We start from the raw sequence: 21345 nt of genomic DNA, 5'->3' as shown, positions 1-21345 counted from the left end.
GTCGTCTGTTAACAATTTTTAAAACAACTCAAGGAAATGTTAGCATGAATATTCCTAAGGATATCCCGCACAAAAACTGAATTTGGATATTGGGTTTGTGAAAATGATATAACATGATCGCCATGTTTTTCTATAGAACATTTCCACGTTAAATGTCAAAAGCAATGAGAGATAGAGCAACAAAATAAAGATGACCTTCCTTCTTTTGTTTGCAACACCATACAAGTTTTGGACCACTCTTTAGAAGAATCACTTTACTGGAAAGGCGAATAGTTAAGTTGTATTTTGTTTTTGCTTATGTTTTTCTTTTGTTTAAGCTTATATCGTGAACTCCATAACAGAAAGAGAGAAACATTTCATTGAGGGAATGATCCTTTTGATAAGGTCTACAAGTATCGTATTCGTTCGATGATTTAGGGTTACCCCTTGTTCAAGATATTGTCATTGAAAAGCGAATACGACGTTTTTGTCGTTTACAGCTTGTATTCCAAATCAACTGCAGAACAAAAGACATTTTCAGTTGATGAAATTTTTTTATGATAAGACTTACAAAAGTCTCAATGAAGTCTAAGGACGGGTCATGGTTTTGAGATCTTGCCCTTGAAAGAGACAATGACGTTTTTTTGCGATTTTAACAATTATCTAGAGAACCATTATAGATAAAAACAACTTTTAATTGATCATCACGATAAGGTCCACTAAATTTTCTATGGTTTCAAAATGTTGGACAATGACTGGTTTGAATTATTTTCCTTAAAGTTGAAAATGATTACAGTTTTCATCTGAAATCTTGAAAACTATTCTAGAATCGATCCCAGGCCAATCCACACAAAATACTTTGAAATTATTTATCTTCGACAAGCACGTATCTTAGGGGGGGATAGAGTGGCGATTGGTTGACTAGGGGTCAGAATGATGTTTTCGAGTTGGGTTTCATGCCTACCTTCGGGTTGTAGATTCTATGAGTTAGCATAATAAAGATCCGACTTAGTGTGTTGCACGATTACAAAGCACGTTTGATTGGTCAATTGTCCTCGTTCCGAAATGCATGAAATATCTGCCATAGAACGTTAAACCATAGTTATTCATTCAGCAATCAATAACAATGTAGGGTATGTATTTCAATAGTCGAAGCAGAAAGGGAAAAGAAAATACATGTAATGGGAATATTGTTTTTATTTCAAATATCAAATGTCCCTATGGAGCAGTAATAAGACCCAGGTGGGCAATTCAGTCCCTATAGGTGATTTATTTGGTTGCGTCATATACATTATTTTAACAATATCAATATTTGTTTTTTCTTTCATTAATCACCATTCACGTTATTAAACTTTTTCTTTTCCTAAAAATGCACTTAAGTACAACACTTAAAATACTTTAAAAATCGGTTAATTAAAGAATCCATATGATTTAATCGAGAAAAAAAATCGTTTCAATATTTTGAAGGACGATGCAATTTCTTGGCATGCTCACACTGTAAGAAATCCAAACGGTATGAACAATCAGTATATGCGTATTATTCACAAAAAAAATGTTCTTAGAAAATAATCATTCGACCACATAACCCAAAATGACACCCACCGTCAATATTTGTTGTCATCCATTTTAATACTATTGTTAGATAGGAAATTTCTTGATCCAAGTAAGAATGTGTTAAGAATATACAAATATAACTCATCTTTAACAGACCTTGCAGTATTAGTATATAACAGCTAAACATGGGGGTGATTTATGGGATATTGATGAATTTGACTTGACATTGAACTTGTTTGCTTTTTTGTATGCTTGGCTTGTGTTGGTATAGATATAAATAACTGAAAACGAACATTTTCTTCAGAAAATAAAACGCCTTCTGGATATTCAAGTACCATTAACTACAAACATTGTCGATGTTTATTGTTCGTCCGTAGAAAACTCCAATATGACACACCTATGGTATGCTTTCCCGCAGCAACCTGTTGTTGTTCCAAGTACAGGAAATAGAGGTGTTTATTATAATAACCAACAACTGCAGAGTGGGCCTGCTTACTTTCAAGGCAATGAATGTCAATCCCACATTGCTCCATGTTATGTTCCCATTCACAACAATGCGCAAGTTGCTTTGCCAACTTACATCAATCCACCTGTACAGCAAAATGTAATGCAATTGCCAGTGTATAATAACAATCAAGATTTTAGTAGTGGATTCACTACTCCTTTACAGTGGAGTAACCATTGCATCCAGCGACCGGTAATGCAACAAGTTCAGAAATATAATAACCATTATAATTCAGGAGGGCTTGGACAAAATCTGACAGTTAATTTACCTACAGGGAGGATGGAAATGCATCAGAATCAGAATGGTCAAACAATGAATATTACACATTATTAAACAGTCAAGTTAATTATCATTTTGTTTTGTATGCACTAAACACTGTTGTAATGTCATATGTTGCAGATGTAACAGTTCTAAGTTATAAACGTATAGCCGTAACACAAATTTAAGTATACGTCTTGAACACTTTTTTTCAGTTCAAATGCATTAAGTTTGTTTAAAAGTAGCGTCAAAAATCTGTCCGTCTGTCCTCATTTCCTGCACGCACGCGGTATCAATAAGTTTACAAAGGAATTTGCCACTACCAAATTGGAATTGTAAATTAAAATGGACTTAAAACATGTAGAACGTTTCGAAGAGACATTTTCATTGCATTTAACTTGTAATGGCAGATCATCAAATTTTGACAGCAGATTTACGTTGCACATGTTAAATGTGTCCAAGCAAAACTACCAGTGTACCCTTAATGGATTTTTATTAAGGTGTGTGCTATCTGTTTATATTTATGATTCAAAGTAATAAAAAGTCCAATGCAAGTACCATTATCATTTTTAATGATTATTTTAGCGCTTAAAAAACAACTTTCATGATATCGATTCGAAATTTAGGTTCATCTTTAGGTTTCATCGTGTCTTAGCTTTTTTGGCTTAATCAAACATCACATTGTGGGAAACATTATATTGCTTTTTAAGGTTTCATATATTTAAGCCATGAAAGCTTGTCAAGCCATCAATGAGAGAACTTTGAAATCTTGGTACAATCTTGAAAACACATTTTGGCTTAGTCCGGTTTGAAGAAACTGTTAAGTTATTCTTAAGGGTTTCATAAATTTTCAAGTCTGGGTATGTGTTCGTTTCCACGGGTCGGTTGAACATTAAAATCATGTTAGTCGTAATTTTTGTCTGCGTTTTCTAATTTCATTAAAAATATATCGAGAGATTTCCAGCAACTGTTCCTGGAAATGGTTTGAAATTCAAATTAAAAAAAAAAACACTTATTGGCAAATTATAATATTAAGGTAAAGATCCAATATGATTGGTTGCTATCGGCGCAAAACCTTCGACTAGGTGATTCACACCACGATTTTTTTTATGTTTCTTTCAACTTTAAAGATGACAGCGGCATTCACTTTCTAGGAACACAGCCCTTAATTTAAATAAGTATGACAAACCAAGAAGAACAAGGAATATTCGTGTTTGAGTTTCCATGCATTATATATGTCAATCTGTAATACCAGTTTAAATATATTGAAAATACTTTCAATCACACAAAAGTAGATACAAAATTTGATATTTTGAATTTTATCAAGAGTGTAAGTGTGATACAGAACATGCATAATGCATGTTTTTTTGTAATGCAATAGACTATGCCATATTCATTTCAATTATTTTATTTGTGTTTTATAAATAATGTATTTACAGTTATACTTATAAATTATCAATTTTACATATTGTATGTTCTGAACACTATGCATCAAATCGCATATCATATTACAATATATTAAATGCATTATAAATACAAAAAAATAATCTTTAAATAATAATGTTTATTATTTGTATATCGTATAAACATTACATAAACAAACAAAGTCGCATATTGATGCACAAAAGTACAGTAAGATTATTATCAATTTACATGAAGTAGTTTTCTTTATTGATATGACCAGTTCCGTAACACAAATGTGTCCAGGTGAATGATATATAATGACTTTCAAGTCATTAGTAATGGGTGATGAGCCACTGATTATATTATATGTACCACACTTCTTTGACAGTTATGGCGCTTTGGTGTGAAACTGGCATTAATGAACCCTTTTCTCAATAAAGTACAATGTATTTTCAAATAATTAGTTTGGAAGGACCATGATTCAATCTCTATATAAGTCAATATACTTGTTTTCTAGAATAGTATGAAACACGTCATAAACGCGCTCGTTCTGGGTAGCCTATACATTCTTATCTTGAATTAAATACCTTGTAAATGTTTTTGTTTTCTTTCAACGCATTAGCAGTATCAGTAATGAACATTTTCCCGATGTCTTGAAAAATATGTTGTAAACTTGTGGTCTTCAGTAAAGGAGTAGGACTCATTACGAAGATAGTTACAATGACGGTTATAAAACTCTTGAAGTGATCAGATAATACACCTGAAGTGACAAAGTTTTGTATATTGTAGGTTCTGAATACTATGTATCATATTACATATATACATATGGCAACTTCTACAATATACGAATGAAATACCAAATCGCTATCCATTCGCAGTTCAAAAGGGAAAAAAAGCACAAAAAATAGAGTTTGTAATGGGTAACTGAACATATTATAACTTTAAAAATTCGCTCGTAAAATTTATCAAATATGTATTGAACATCCTTGTAAGTTACAACTATTTGTTGCCATATTTAAATCCAGTAAAGGTTAAACAATCGATCGATGATACGAATATATGGTAAACAAAAGCGGACAAAAATCAATATTTTGTAATATTAGAAAATATTTTGTTTTAATATTACTTAATCATTTTTTAATATTAGAAATTCATTTTGTAATATTACAAATTCATTTTGTAATATTACAAATTCATTTTGTAATATTACAAATTCATTTTCTAATATTACAAATTCCTGATTTAGTAATATTACAAAATATCACACATTTAGTAAAATGAATTTGTAATATTGCAAAATCAGTTTTATTAAAAAATCGCAATTGAATACAACAAATCTATCTTGTAATATTAGAAAATCAATTTTTAATATTAAAAAATCATTTTTAATATTAGAAATTCAATTGAATTTTTAATATTAAAAAAAGGTTTTATGATATTAGAAATCCAATTTGTAATATTAGAAAATTAATTTGTAATATTAGGAAATAAATTTGTAATATTAAAAAATCATTTTTTTAATATTAGAAAACACTTATTTTGTAATATTGGAAAACATACTTTTTTGATATTAGAAAATCAATTTCTAATATTAAAAAATCATTGTTTTAGTATTAGAAATTCATTTAGTAATATTGAAAATTCATGAGGCTGACTTTGTAGCTGATCTGATCAGAAAGAAAGAATATCGTTTGGCTAGATCCTTCAATCTCAGTTTCCGCTATATAGATGACGTATTATCTTTAAACAATCCTAATTTCGGGGATTTGATACATCGCATCTAACCAAAAGAACTTGAGATAAAGGATACTACAGACACTGTGAAGTCAGCCTCATATCTTGACCTACACTTAGAAATCGATGGTAAAGGAAAACTATTGACCAAACTTTACGACAAACGTGATGACTTTTCATTCAGAATTGTTAACTTTCCTTTCATCTGTGGCAACACCCCTTCGGCTCCTGCGTATGGAGTGTTCATATCACAACTCATACGTTATGCCAGAGCTTGCCGAAACTACGCAGACTTTTTGTATCGCGCTAGAACTCTAACAAATAGGCTTCTGGGACAAGGTTATGTTGCTACAAGATTGAAGTCATCACTACAGAAGTTTTATGGTCGTCATCATGAACTCGTGGGGGTCGTTATGGTGTATCCATCAGCACCATGAAAACTGATGTATTCAACGGGTCATAGTTTTCCTTTCCTCGTTTGTCTACCCCGGACTTGACTTTTTATGAGCAACTCGGCGGGTGTTTCTAGAAAAGCAGAGGACGCTTACCCTACCGGTGCACCTGGTCCATGCTTTCAGTTTTTAGTGGAGTCCGAGTTGCTCATTTACTTTTGTTACTTTGTATGTATGATTTTAGTTACTTTATGTTCTTTGTTGAGAATGTCTGTTTTCCATGTCTGGTCTTTGTCCCTGGATTACATTCTTTTGATTACCCCTATAACCTTGGTTCCCTTGATTACTCTAATATTACAAATTCCTGATTTAGTAATATTACAAAATATCACACATTTAATAATATTACAAATGAATTTGTATTATTAGAAAATCAATTTGTACTATTAAAATGATTTTCTAACATAAAAAATCGTAGTTGAATTCAACAAATCCATTTTCTATTATTAGAAAATCAATTTCTAATATGAAAAAATCATTTTTCAATATTAGAAATTCAATTGAATTTTTAATATCAAAAAAGGATTTTTAGATATTAAAAAAGGGTTTTTAATATTAGAAATCAAATTTGTTATGTTAAAAAATGAATTTGTAATACTAAAAAATATTTTTTTTAATATCAGAAAACACTCATTTTTGTCCACTTTGGCTTGTCATACGAATACATATTCATGTGAACTTTGGAATCATTCCAACAATTACTTCTACTGTCCTGTGGATGAGCTATTTTCATAGGTAAGAAATCTGAAATTGCACATCGGTTTCTATTGAAATTGTTAACAATACTGTAGTACAATTCGTTGATGATCGATTTGAAATGTCAGGAAAATAGGTGCATTAAAGTGACTTTCAAAATAATTAAAACCTGTTGTAATTTTTTAGAAAAAAAAAACACAAACAAACAAAACTAAAATAAACTAATGGATATGAAAACCGTTGTTTTGTTAACACTTCAGTCAATACTTTTAAGCACAGAAAAGCTTGGTTTTATTGATAATCAATTATCAGACTTCCTTGTTACTGCTGAGCTATTTATAGTCTAAATGGAAGTCAGGTCTGGCAAAAACGAAAGTAACAAATATAAATAAGTTTTTAAAGATATTAAAAAATGAGATTTTCTAAAGCCATATTATGACTAAATTAGGCAGCTGAAAGATTTAGGGTTTTTTTTAATGCAGAAACTGCTCAATATTAAATAACCATTGAAGTATTTTGGGTAGACGAACTAAGAAATTTCATCAATATTTTGATAAACATCCTTATAATTCAATATGAAAGTTCTCAACGGTCAAATATGTAAGTAATTTTGTATCATGTCCTGCGACGGTCTAAGCATAATGTAATTAATCAGTTTCATAAAGCTCATATTCAAATGTGGTAGTAAAGAAGCCTTCCCCTTACATGTATACAACTAACATTTTGAGTTTGATCTTCCAAAATATTTGATTTTAATGCTGCTGATGAGAGGTTACTCTTTGAAACACGAGTACAGCATATCAAAATTTACAATATATAAAACTGTTTTTTTTTATATTTAAGAACCACTGGGTCGATACCACTGCTGGTGGACCTTAGGTCTTCGAGGGTATTCACCAACCCAGTAGTCAGACTTGTCTGACCCTGAATAATATCATATTTTATCTACCGTATTTATGAACTATTGCAGTATTCCAAATTTTAAAATACGTAAAACACCGAGGCTTCATTCCTTGCATTGTATATGGTATAACCTCTCGGTGATGGGTTTGGCTTCCTTTTTCGATAGTTTTGTTTATGAGTACTCCTTGTATGCAACTAATATTTTGATTATGATCTTTCTACATATTTGATTTTAATGCTGCTGATGAGAGGTTACTCCTTGAAACACCTGTACAGCATATCAAAATTTACAAATATAAAACTGGTATTTTTTTGTATTTTTGTTTCTCATTTTGATAACGGTACTGGTAAAATAATAATGAACCATCTACCAGCCGTTTGTTATTCAACATAGGCTTCAAGTACTGTCTACCGCTTCTGTCATTTAGCATCGAGTTAAAGGCCTAATAAGAACTCCGAATCAACTATACTTTGAGGTGTCTCTTAAATTATGGAAAATACAGTTTAATGTATTAAGCAATAACGACAATGATCATCGTAAGATTGGTCTTTAATAAAACGAATAAAGAATGCTGATAGCAATATCCTGCATTGATAGTTCAGTAACACAAACAAAGATTTTTTTTTCAGCCGATATTATTTTTGGTTAGTTTGTGAAGGCATCCAAGGTATTATTTGGACTTCATCACATTAGAACCAAAATGTATTCTGTACCTCTCACTCTACTACACTACCTTTACAAAACAAGTCTTGACACTCCTGTTTCTGACCCTACCTCATCATTATACAGACTTGTTGCCATCATTTTGGATATTGGTTTTCCCAGACTCTTTAAACCAGTTTCTGTGAAAAGTCAAGATGAAGAAAAACGATTATTTCTTCGACTACCGCCCCGTGCTGGTCCGGGTGTTAAAAGAATAGGCCTGCAGCAGCGCTAAGCTTGTCGTAAAAGGCGACTAAATAATGCTCAGAACCCTAGCCGGGGGCTAGGGCGCTCTACCCACAGAGCGACTGGGATGTGTGCCCCAGGTGGTGGAATGGGGTATCCCTGGTGTGTTACATGCTGGGGTTGTCAGGCTGTAATACGGAAAACCTGACCGCAAACCATAGTGGTACACCGTGTTGGGAAAGATGCTACGTTCATCGCACGTTAAAGAACCCTACTGTGGTATTCTCCCGGAGTAGGAACTATAGGGCTCCGCCACAAGAAGCTAAATTGCCCGACACTACCCACCTCTCCCCATTTCCAGTGGCAATCTAAATTTGTCGCCCCCATTGTCCTTGTGTCCCATCCCTTTTTCATTTCATCATCATTTCATGTTCATTTTATCATCAATTTTATGTTCATCGTCTGAATATAGTTGAAATATTGCTGCTCGGACGTTAAACCCCAACAAACAAACAAATCTTCGACTACCGTCTGTCAACAAAAGTATAGATGCAACAAAAACGTCACCAACAAAATCCCTCCATATTTCAAACACAAATCCATACCAATTATTTCATATTCCTATACTTCACCTATTGCTTCCAAAATTTTCAATTATAAAAGGCTATTGCAGAACCTCGAGATTGAGGACTTCAGGCTAAACCACCTGACTGTTCTTGCAAAAACTGTCCATTCAAATTTGGTCATTCCGGTCACGTCGTTACAGGTCAATTATCCATCATCGAAAACGAATGTCTGCCTAATATCCTTTCTAAAGGTCCCAAGTACCGTGAACCACGCTCAATAAATTGGAATTATAACCTTAAAATTCTTTCGGATGCCGTGGAGGACTATGCAAGAAAATGAATAAAACGAGAACAAGAAGACATTGATTCTCTGTCAGAGTGGTTAAAGGCCGTGAGGTCTTTAGTTTTGAAACGAATGAAAGTTTTAAGTAGTTATTGGAAGATAGAAGACGATTCAAATGTCTTAACATGCTTTACTCTATTCATAACCAGCTGTGTCCACAATACTTAAGTGATCTTATGCCCCCACTTAATAACCATATTTCGTCGTATAATTTACGCGAAAGTGCGGATTATACCATACCCCACTTCAGATTAACTAATACCAAAAGGTCATTTTTCTATTCAACAGTAAGAGACTGGAATCAGCTAAATTTAGAGACAAGAAATGCAAGAAACATAAGCATTATCAAAAGAATCATTAAAGGACAACGGAAAAAAAACCTTGAGTACTTCAATTTTGGTGAAAGGAAAGTTAATGTTATACATGACAGGCTAAGAAACATGTGCAGTTCCCTAAATGTTGACTTATATCGTATAAATGTAGTGCCAACCCCTTCTTGTAGTTGTGGACATCCTTTCGAAGATTGCATCCACCTTTTTATGGAATGCAATTTGTATAATGAACATAGAAATTCTCTGTTGGCACGGTTAGGCGGTTTTAACGTAACAATAGAATTTCTGTTGGCTGGTGACGAAAACCTCACATACGCTGAAAACACGGATATTTTTGCTTGTGTTCATTATTTTATCAAACGAACTAAAAGGCTTAAATAATAATGCATGTACATGTATATATGAAATGACTATCTTTCACGTTACTCCCACCCCCGCCCTTTTGCCGGACCCCCTTTTTTGCATTTCCTTGCTTTAATTTAATATCATTTGCATTATCGTTTCATTTTCGATTGTTATTTTTAGTTTTATCTAATTGCCGTCATTATGCATTCTTTGTAATCATGATTGTTTGTATGGGAGAGGACCTCCATAATGTTGTTATGACTTGAGCCCAATCCCCTTGCTTGTACTCTTGAGCAAATAAATATGTTTAAACTAGTCAGCCTTATATCTTGCCCTACACTTAGAAATGGTAAAGGAAAACTATTGACCAATTCTTACGACAAACGTGATCACTTTTCATTCAGAATTGTCAACTTTCCTTTCATCTGTGGCAACATCCTTTCGGCACCTGCGTATGGAGTGTTCATATCACAACTCATACGTTGTGTCAGAGCTTGCCGAAACTACGCAGACTTTTTTGTATCGCGCTAGAATTCTAACAAATAGGCTTCTAGATCAGGGTTATGTTGCTACAAGATTGAAGTCATCACATTCATATTTCCGCTAGAATCTTGGTTCCCTTGATTACTCTTCCTCATGTATTTGCATTTGTTTATGGAGGATTATACAGTAAATCTATATAGAAGTGTAGCAGCTCAGTGAAAAGTTGGTTTTTTTTTTAATTCCGTTGCCCGAATGTCAATAGACAAATATTTCATGTTGGTGGTATCATCTGTGTCTGGGATGTCTCAAGGATATTGGCTAATAGGTGTGTCCATTGATAGGACGGGGCATTACTTTGTATAATTACACTAAACGTTACGCTTTACATTAGCTTAAATTTTAACAGTAATTAAGTACTTCCTTTCAATGTCATTAAAAGATTATATAGGTGTGATTACTGTAAACATATATTCTATAATACTTCCTTGTACCTTAAAATAATTTTCATTTTGAATTGAATCCAGTTTTCAAATTGTGTTTTTAAATTATGTTGTATTTACAGAAAGCGAATCGATCGACTGGGCAACTAATCAAAAAATGTAATTTCCTGGACTACATGTGACATCAGATAAAAATGAATGATTCGAATGATTCATGTGGAATTTGCTTCGAACAGTTTGATGTTGATAAACACGAGCCCAGAAAACTTCAATGTTGTCATACATTTTGTTTCGGGTGTCTTAATGAAATTGTCTCTTCAAGACAGATATCATGCCCTTTAGATCGAAGTTTACTGAAGTTGGAGATTTAGGAGTTTATGAATTACCAGTGGACTCCACTAAACACTGTGGTAAGAATTTGTGCATTTAGACGTGCAAATTGGCCATTGCATTTTCCAATAACCAGAAACTTCGAAACGTATAATTTGGTAGGAGTAGCGATAATGCTTATAATGGCAAAAACTTGATAATTGAACTTGAAAGAAAAAAAGATGAAGTCATAATTATTAGGATTATTAAAGGAATAAGGGTAACAACAAAATTACCGAACAATAATCCGATCAATAATCAAGTCAAGTCCATAACAAATCTGTTAAAATAGATATTACACCACCGGAGCAGGTTCTGATTATATATATTGGTATAGGCATTTCAAACGAAATAATAGATTAAATCCGATTTATAGCGCGTTAAACCTCCCTCATCAATTGCGGCGTGACTATACCGATGGTGATCAAATAGCATTTGTTGATATTATACCACTGTCCGTCTACAGATACGATAATGGGCCAGGGGGCGGGGGTTGATATGCCTGCATTTAAGGAAGCTCATTGTTGCTTTTGTTTGTTTTTGAAATTTTCGTTCAAGCATTATAGAAAGAGGAGGGTGGGTATATTGGCACATCTTTGTATCAGAAACCTGTTAAATATGTTACTGAATCAGATGTATTTCTGATTTGAACTGTGTTGTTAATATTCAGTAGTTTGTAAATGATATTATAGTATGAAAAATATAAATCTTATTAAATCTTATTTACATAAGTATGTAATAAACGTCAGATTTATAAAAATTGTACATTTGCCACATGCCTTCCACTGCCTGACATTTAAGTTCCTTTAATCTATTTAGGCGTATTATGTCCTTTAAGAGTCAAAATAGTATTAAGATTAAATGAAATAAATACTTTTTACAAGAAGCAATTTTAGTTAAGACCTTTTTCCCAGAAAAAAAAATAAATTGTTGCCAAAAATCACCATAATAAGGCCCATTCAGGAACAAAAACAGCATGTAAGTATGTCGAACTTTTACGACACTTTCTGTTTTTAACCAGGTTGCACTTAACTCAAAATCATGTATTTCAGGATAAAGCTTAATTAGTCATACCAAAAAGAACGACATCAAACCACTTAATGGAACGTACGTCTTTTACTCGTTTCAGAACCATTCATCCCATTTTAGATAAGTGTAAAAAAAAACTTATTTTTATTGGAGGTATTTTGGTTTAAAAAAAAAGATAGTTAGCTTTTCCCTTGTAGAATAGGAAAGTTATGTAATATGTACGAAATAAAGATGGAAAGAAAACTATATTTCCAAGATTATTTGTTTTTCAGATACAGAGATTAGAGAAGTAAGTTCACCGCTTGGAAGTGTTATATACAGCAGTGATTTTGTAAGCCCTTCAAGGCCGCCTACTTCACATTCGGAAATTTCATCAACCGGAAGAAATCTTAACACTAGTAGAAATTTTGTTAACCCGTCGACTACACTACGTCAAATATCTACTGATCCACCACAAAGAAACTTAATGCAGCCTATTTACTGTAACCCGCAGGTTGTTTATCAACCAAGCGTGCCAATGCCCATCCAAGGCTCGTGTTGTAATGGCCAAGTGGCAGTAAATGCGCCTATTTCACATTCTGTTTTTCCAGGCTATCAAAACGTCCAGCACGCTAACAACTATATGCCACTACAGACTGATATTATGCAAATGCCTGTTTATTATACAAACCAGAATAATAGTAATTTTTCTTCGCCTTATCAGTGGAGTTACCATTATAACCAGCCGCCAGTCAGACAATATCAACAGCATACAAAGCCTCCAACTGCAAATGGATTTGGACAAAATATGACAATTAATACAACGTCTTCAAAAATGGAAATGCATCAGAATGCTTTTGGTCAATCTATGAATATCACTTATTACTGAAATTCAAACAGGTCAAAATGTTCAAATATCAAGAAATTTTTAAGAAAATATTTAGTACAACTTAGTACTCAAAGCATCATTTCTGTAAAATATTTGAAAAAATGTGTTAAAAGAGTGTGTTATTCAGAATAAGGTTATGTTTTAATTCTTACAGTGAAACCTTTCGCTATTTCATTCACTTATGTATTCTTTGAAGAAACAATTAAAATTTGTTCAATAATCTTCAAAGACCTCAATGTAGTTAAAACATTGTCTTTTATGTGGACTGGTACTTAAACTGTTTTGTGTGATTTTTTTTCCCTGTATCTTACATTTGTGGTTTTTATACTTACTACCTTGATATTAGGTTTGTTAAATAGAAATTAAAATAATTATTTATATATATTTCTCATATTAGTCCTGATTTTTCTAAGTAATTTTTGGTTTTGTCTCTTTTTCATTAGACCAATTTGCTTCTTACAAATGTTCGGTATAATCAAAGGGAGACAACTCAATTCTTGGTTCCCCATTGAAATAATTAAATGTATATTTTCTAATTATATATTTGAAAACTGTCTTTTGTTCATGTACGCATACCTAAAGCGACATCTTCCGTGGAGTAATACGAGTGTGTATAATGAAATATGTAGTCATAATAGTAGATATGTTACCACTAGACCTCACAGTAAACAAAAATCATACATTTACTCTTGTTTCACTATATGGCTACTATACAGATGAAAATGAACTGTTCAATTCTATTTATCAAAATATTGCTCTGTATAAAAATTCTTCTGTATTATTATGTGGCGATTGGAATTTTGTACTTGATAAAGATATAGATACAAATAGTATATTATAACATGGTAGACATAATACATGTAGAAAACGTGTTCTAGATATTATTTAGACACATAAATTAGTAGACTCTTAGGGAATTTGTAACTTTAGTTGTAGAAAATTTACATGGAGTCGACATTCATTGAAACAAAGTTGGGATGGTTATTTTTTAGTTACTGAAGATATTTACTCACGAAAATTGATAGCATAGCTGGGTAAAAAAAAAACTGATCATTTTGCTATTGAATTTAGTTTTTCGGTATCTTTGGCAAAACGGGGCAAAGGTTATTGAAAGTTTAATTCTCAGCTATTGTTTGATGTTTATTATGTTGCTTTAGTAAAAAAAGATGTAATCCTGAAAATGAAATAAAAGTGCTACTATTGCTTATAGTATTGACTATTGGTAAGTTAAAGCAAGAAGAAATATATTATGTGTATTGATAACGATATTGTAATGTTAGAAAAACAATTCTAACAGAAGACGTTAAGACTAAGTTGCGGAAAAAGAAACAAGCAGATAAAACTACGTGAAAAAATTTTGATGGCATTTTTATTAGATCAAAGACTAACTGGTTTCATATCAGAAAGAAATGCTCAAAGTTCTTTTGCAGTTTATAGAAAAGAGATTTTGTTTTATCTAAACAGTATCTGAACGCATTGATGAAGGTTGAAAGCATGTTTGCAATGCTTTTGATATATTAAATGAGCAGAATTTTTTTTTTATAAAAAGTGATAAAAGACTTTTGAAAAACACTTGTTATACCTGGCAAGCAGTAGCTGAACAAAAGCTCTGGCGTCATGGGGTTTTTCAACTTTTCAGGCGTGAAAAAGAGAAGCATAAAGATGCTGTAAGCGAAGTCATGAATCTGTTTTGGAAGGACGTCATATTTGGTTTATATAAGGTCAACCCCACTTTGGCCATAAATATATATGATATTTACTTAGTAGTTATGATATTTTGAATTTCGTGAGTTTAGACTGTTTTCAGTACTTTTGTCATGTGAAGTCAAAAGGTATTGAGAATCTGGTTGATCTTATTGTTCAAAGTACAATGACATTTTATTCTTTTGATAGTGTTAGCCAGATTTGTAATACCACAGATTTCCGTAAGTATTACAGTAATATCTCTAGATCATTAAATTTAGTTCAATGAGAGTCTGAGGAAGTTGACAGCAAATGAAATTGCAAATGTGAGAGTCGTTAATATTTTTTTTGGATAAAGCACTACATGCAAAAGATGTAAAATATTTCTATATAGACTTTTTAAAAATATTGTGTATCTTCTGTTCATGAAATAGAATTATGTGGACAAAATGTGAATATGGAGATGTGTGAATAGAGAAAATCTTTTCGTATGTTACACAAATGTTGTGAAAACACACATCTTAGAAATTTTCAATATAAATTATTGCACAGAGCTTTGCCAACAAACACATTAATTAGATTGACTATGTATGTTCTAAACAGTATATTTTTTGTAAGTTAGTATGAGAAAATTGAACGTTTGTTTTATGATTATAGCTATATAAGAATCGTGAAAATTTCTTTGTAATTCTGCGAAAGTTCAGAGAAAAAATATGTGTTACATGGATACACAGACAAAAACTCATTTCTTAATTTGTTGCTTACTATAGCAAAATCTTATATTATATGAATGTAAATTACATAAATGTAGATATCGCTGTACCATTTATAACTGGTTTAAGAGAAAAAGGTCAAACATCATAGAAAATTATTTTTATACACTGGTAAAAAATGATGATTTGTATAAAACAGAAAACTCTTGGCCCCTAGTTATTATTTCTCTTAGTGCGACCAATTGTTAGAAAGAGAATATTCAATATTCATACGTTATGCTACAGCTTGCTATAACTTCGCAGACGGATAAATGGTTTAATATTTCAGTTACTGGTTTGGGGTTGCTAAGTGGGTCGAATTCGCAGAAATTACTTTTAATTAACGTTCTTCTGTACCTACATTTAGATCACCTTTTGATATATTTGTTAGAGAAATAACAAGCTTAAATATCATACCTATATTGGGATTAATATCAGTGCTTGTGGAAAGTTAACTGAAGCAAAATAGTACTTTTTATAGAAGAGGTCTTAAAGCTTTATTTAGAATATCATTATAAATGTTTTGATAAACACAAAATTAAAACTTAACAACACTTATTCGACCATACAGTAAAACCTGTTTTGACATATGGTAGTAAGACCTGGGTGGCTTTTGATTTTAACAAACTAAATGGGAAAGGGGACTTTTATTTTCATAATTTGTGTAAGGACATATAAATAGAATTAGTTGATCTAAGAGTCGCTTGGGATAACTTAAAGAAGAAAAACCGATCATCTGGAAATAAATTAAGAACATATAGACCTTCCAAGGTTCTTCCTGGCTCAAGATCTAGGACGCACACATAATATACACACATAAAAACGGTAAATATTTACATTATGTTAAAGAAAAAAGAACGAAAACCTTCTGAAATGCTTTTATACAATGCAATCTATTTAATATGTTTCTTCTTTTCACCCGAAAGTATGAAAGTATATGGTTTTGGGTGTATATGAAATGGGATTTTTTTCCCGCAAAAACTGTACAGGCGAAGCAAAAGTATAAATCACGGCAAAATATAGGTAAATTTATCTCTTGACATCGGGTTGAGGTTCTCTACATGTTCGATTGATTGTAATGTTGTATAAATAGAAAATGTCTTGATTTTTTTATCTTTTGAAAACAGAGCGGACACTTGATCACATTGCAAATATGGATAAACACTAACTTAATATCATCGAAACATGAATCGAGTTTTAATGAAAACAATCCTCGCGAATATACTAATTTGTTTATTAAGAAAATGCGAGAGATGACGGATGACACGAATTCAGCATCTGGTCATGAGTGAATGATGTGAAAACTCAATTGTGAAACAACCAACTTTTTACCTACACATTAGTTGACAAATGCATAAGTAAATGTTAACATCTTAGAGTATTACCGGAAGCTTAGGATACCAAGTTTTGATTAGCATTTGATATGTAAGTGTCATCAAAGGAAACAGAAATTAGGTAATTTAAAAATTTATCATCCTACCAGTGTCGAGGTGGGGCATATATATGCTCTTGGGTCCTTTTCATTGTTTTTTTTTTTTTTGTTTTTGTTTTTTGTTTTTGTTTTTATTTTTTATTTTTTTTTTTTTTTTAATAATCTTATACAACACATTTGACATCCAGTCCAATCGCTAATGTGTCGCATGACATATTACCCTAGGAATTTTTATGTAATTTAAGATTTAGTATCTTGATTATGTCGGGTATATGTTCTTGTAGATTTTCAACTTAGCAATCCAATCCCACTGTAAAATTGAAGACAGACATCTGATTTTCCTTAATCAAATTCTTTAAGTTCGACTTCAATAGAAAACAGCTTGTACATAAACACCAATTATTTCGGCCTACCACATTCATCGAAAATGGAAAACTTGTCAATGTTGGTAAGAATATTGCCTAAAGTATAGGTAATATAACTTCTGATAAAACTTACAAGCATTCACGAACAAAGATCGACATTTGAATAGGAATGTGTAAATTCCACAAAACAACATTTACTATGTTAGGGTATTACTAAGCTACACTTAAGAAGCAAATATCGGAATGCCGTATTACTTAATAAGTATGCATTTACGCGTGTTTTGGGTAATAATTATCTAATGATAGATTTCATCGTAGTATAATTAAGGGATTTCCCCACAAGGGAAAGACCTGATTGTTTTTCTAATGTTTTTTTTTTTTTTTTTTATTTTTATTCTTTCGTCATTTGCTTTTGTTACTTTGTATGTATGATTTTAGTTACTTTATGTTCTTTCTTTGTGTATATCTGGTCTCTGTCCCTGGATTACATTCTTTTGCTTACCGCAATAACCTTTGTTCCCTTGATTAGTCTTGCAAAATTTTTTTGACATGGTCTCCCCTATTCACCTTTCAAGATATCGTTGCCAAATTTGGCCCATCGATAGAGCTCATTAAGGACTTTTACCAGATGACCCTGTAAAGAATTCCATTATCCATTGTAGAAGTTATCTCCCTTTTATTGGCATTGTTTTTTCAACATGGTCCCCCGAACTCATTTTTCAGTCTATCATGACCATATTTGATGAACATGTAGATGTTATCATGTTCAATCAGGAAATGACCCCGCTAAGATTTCATTACCACCTTTAAGAGTTATGTCCCTCTAAACAATTTCTTTTAATCGCTCATATCTTAAACACCATAATAGATAGAAATATTCTGGAAACGGTTTCATGTACATAAGCAGACGGCCTAGTTTATCCATATAAATTTGTATTTTGTTATCAAAACATACAGGAGTTCTATCCCTTGAATTATCATACTAAAGTTTTTAAATTTCGAGAGCCGTAAGTTGTAGAGACATGGGACCTTCATCAATGATCTTTGGTCTATGTGACCTTTCATTTGCACCAAAGGTCAAAGGTCACAGTGGTGGTTTTCTTCCCTTTCAACATGTAGTTTGACACTTCCCTTTCTCGTCATCTTTGAAGATAACATTTGGACCATCGATAGATCTCATTTAGAACTTTTACCGGATAAGCCCATGAAGAATTTCAACATCCATTGTAGAAGTTATATCCCGTTTATTAGCGTCTTATCAACATGGTCAAATGGTCCCGCGAACTCATTTTCAAGATATCATTATCATACTTGATGAACATGTAGATGTCATCATGTTCTGTTAAAAAATAACCCTGGTAAGGGTTTCATTAACATCTTTAAGAGTTATGTCCCCTTAAAACGATTTCCTTCAATCCCTCATATCTTTAAAACATAATAGATAGAATCAATCTAAAACCTGTTTCTAGTACACAAGAAGAAGACCTAATGAACAAACATATACATGTATTTTATTATCAAACAACACAGGAATTAATATCCATTGAAATATCATACTTAAGTTTTTTTTAAATATATATTTCGAGAACCGGAATTTGTAGAAACATGGGATCTTCATCCATGATCTTTGGTCCATGTGACCTTTCATTTGCATTCAAGGTCAAAGGTCATAGAGTGCTAGAAAGCCTTCTCACTGCAAACTACAAGCTTTGATATTAAGAAAACGATAAGAGATAAGTGCATACATACAGCGTATGAAATAACCCTCTCGATAAATCCTACATTTTGAGACACAATTTACAACTGTCAGACCGTCTGTTCAAAAGTTATGACTATTTAAATGTTTTGAAGAATCCGGTTTGTGACCTTGACATAAATATATGACCTTGACCTTGTAAGTTTTTCAAGGTCAAGTAATCTTAAGGTGTATGGTGGTAGTTTTATGTCTCTACGACTTCCGGTTCTGGAGTTTGTTATTGCATCAAATTTCAATAATCATTGGGCTCAAAATTAGCTCCAAAGTAGCCCAGACTGTTTTGTAATTTTTGTTGCATATGCTGTGCAAATAATCATACAGCTTTCAGATTTGAGATATCTTGTCTACTTTTGGGTCTATTGAAATTTTAAGTTTTGAAAGCGGGGTATATATTTTAAAATCCACAACAGACACACAAATGGTCTTCCACAGAATGAAAGATCTGCGCAAGTACAACTGTTTGACCAAATACCAAGGACCAATATAAAAAACCAACGATACTACAACAACTTCATATTTTCATATTTTTCAATGGTTTGATGTATTTTATAGATTTGATATTGCATCATTTTTTTCAACTTCGTCGAAGGGGGTCATGTGATATATCATTTTGAAGGTCTAAATGAGCACATTTCAAAAATCAGAGTTTCAACCATGATAATTCATACATGTTCAAAAAGTAGGGTCATTAAGTGCAAAAATTTTAAGTTCTTAGAGAGTAGTGTTGCATATCAAATGAAAGGTCTCAAAGCGTACTTCCGAAATATCGATGTTTTGTCTCAAAATAAATGAGTTGGGTGAGGTCAATGAGTGCAAAACTTAAGTTGTTTATATAGTTAGGTTGTCACATATCAAATTAAAGGTCATAATGTGTACATCTCAAATTTCAATTTTTCATACAGAAAAAGAACCCAGTTTCGGTTAATGAGTGTAAAAATTAACAATTCACAGAAAGTAGGGTTCTTGTATATCTAAGGAAAGGTCGTCCAGTTAACATTACAAAAATCATGATGGAAACATCAACAATTGCATTTGACAAGGTCACCAAGTGCGAAATGTCAAACTATTGACAATCTCGGATCTCGGAGCTCTCAAACTCAATGAACGGCTGAAGGCCGTTCATGTAATGTTTGGGAGTGAAGAGATCCGTTCATACATGCATGAACGACCGAAAATTGCTGTTCAATCCTTATAATTATATCGAAAAAAGCTGTTTAATCCATTAATGATCTACATACACCTAGCCGTTCGACAGGTAATGTGCGACAAACATATGTTCATATTTTCTTGCATCTACATATTAAATAAATAATCGCCTGAATATAGCTGAAATATTGCTGATCAGGAGTTAACCCCAACCATCAATCAATCATTAAATAAATAATAATAAACTACAAAACACAGAATGTAGACTGAGTATGAATCTGTAAGCACCAAATAAAATACCCGAAAGTGATACAATGTAACCTCAATCAGTGCCGCCATGCACATTGTATCCCCTTCTATCAAAAATATTGTGCGATCATAGCAAATATTCTTCATTTAAAGGAACTCTTATTAAGGTTTTAAGCCAAATAGCAAATGGGAATAAGCCTCTAGATCCTTTGTCCTTTATATGATATCTGTTTATTATTTCATTCTAACCAATATCTGTTTATTATTTCATTCTAACCAATTTCAACATTACTAGGCAGGTTTTTTTTAAAGATCGGGTTATCTTTCACTCGTCAGAGAAACTCTTGCTCTTTCCACTCGTTCCACTCGTAAAAAAAACAATAGGTTCTTACATGAGTGCAGATTAAAGACGGGTTATCTTGCACAAGTTTGAAATATTCAATGGAGGAGTGAAAAGACAAGTGAAAGATAACCCGATCTTTGATCTTCAACGAATATTAATGCCTGTTTCTTCCGGCGCAAATGAGTTGTAACGCTAAAGGAAATCGCACAAATAATCTCAGCGGTTAAACAGCGATCTGAGAAAGGTTTTATATTACACAACAACAATTTTTTTTTACAAAAGCTGTGTGCCATTAGAATAATTGCCTAAGGTTCATCACAACCATTTTACATAAATGACCATGCTTTGGGTATAAAATTAAATACTGAAGCGGAATAATATTATTCTCATATGTAATAAATATACTAAAGTAAAAACTTTTGATAAAGAAGTTTCTTTGGTTTGCTCCGCTTTTATTTTTTTTTCTTTAT

The 21345-nt window shown here is 32.2% G+C and overlaps 1 pseudogene across 1 annotated transcript; it reads left to right on the top strand.

The window, feature by feature from the left end:
• The first annotated feature begins 6539 nt into the window (after positions 1-6539).
• On the top strand, positions 6540-14689 carry LOC148625023 (uncharacterized; annotated as a pseudogene). The gene is made up of 3 exons (XR_015919832.1): positions 6540-6621; positions 11006-11293; positions 12554-14689. The product of XR_015919832.1 is annotated as an uncharacterized LOC148625023 (transcript).
• The last annotated feature ends 6656 nt before the right edge of the window (positions 14690-21345 follow it).

The sequence above is a fragment of the Perna viridis genome, chromosome 2 (genome assembly GCF_037379345.1).
Source record: "Perna viridis isolate PV_CMFRI_1.1 ecotype Kerala chromosome 2, ASM3737934v1, whole genome shotgun sequence".
Lineage (NCBI taxonomy): Eukaryota > Metazoa > Mollusca > Bivalvia > Mytilida > Mytilidae > Perna > Perna viridis.
Note: the sequence above shows the minus strand (reverse complement) of the source record. Positions and strands in the feature narration are given on the sequence as shown.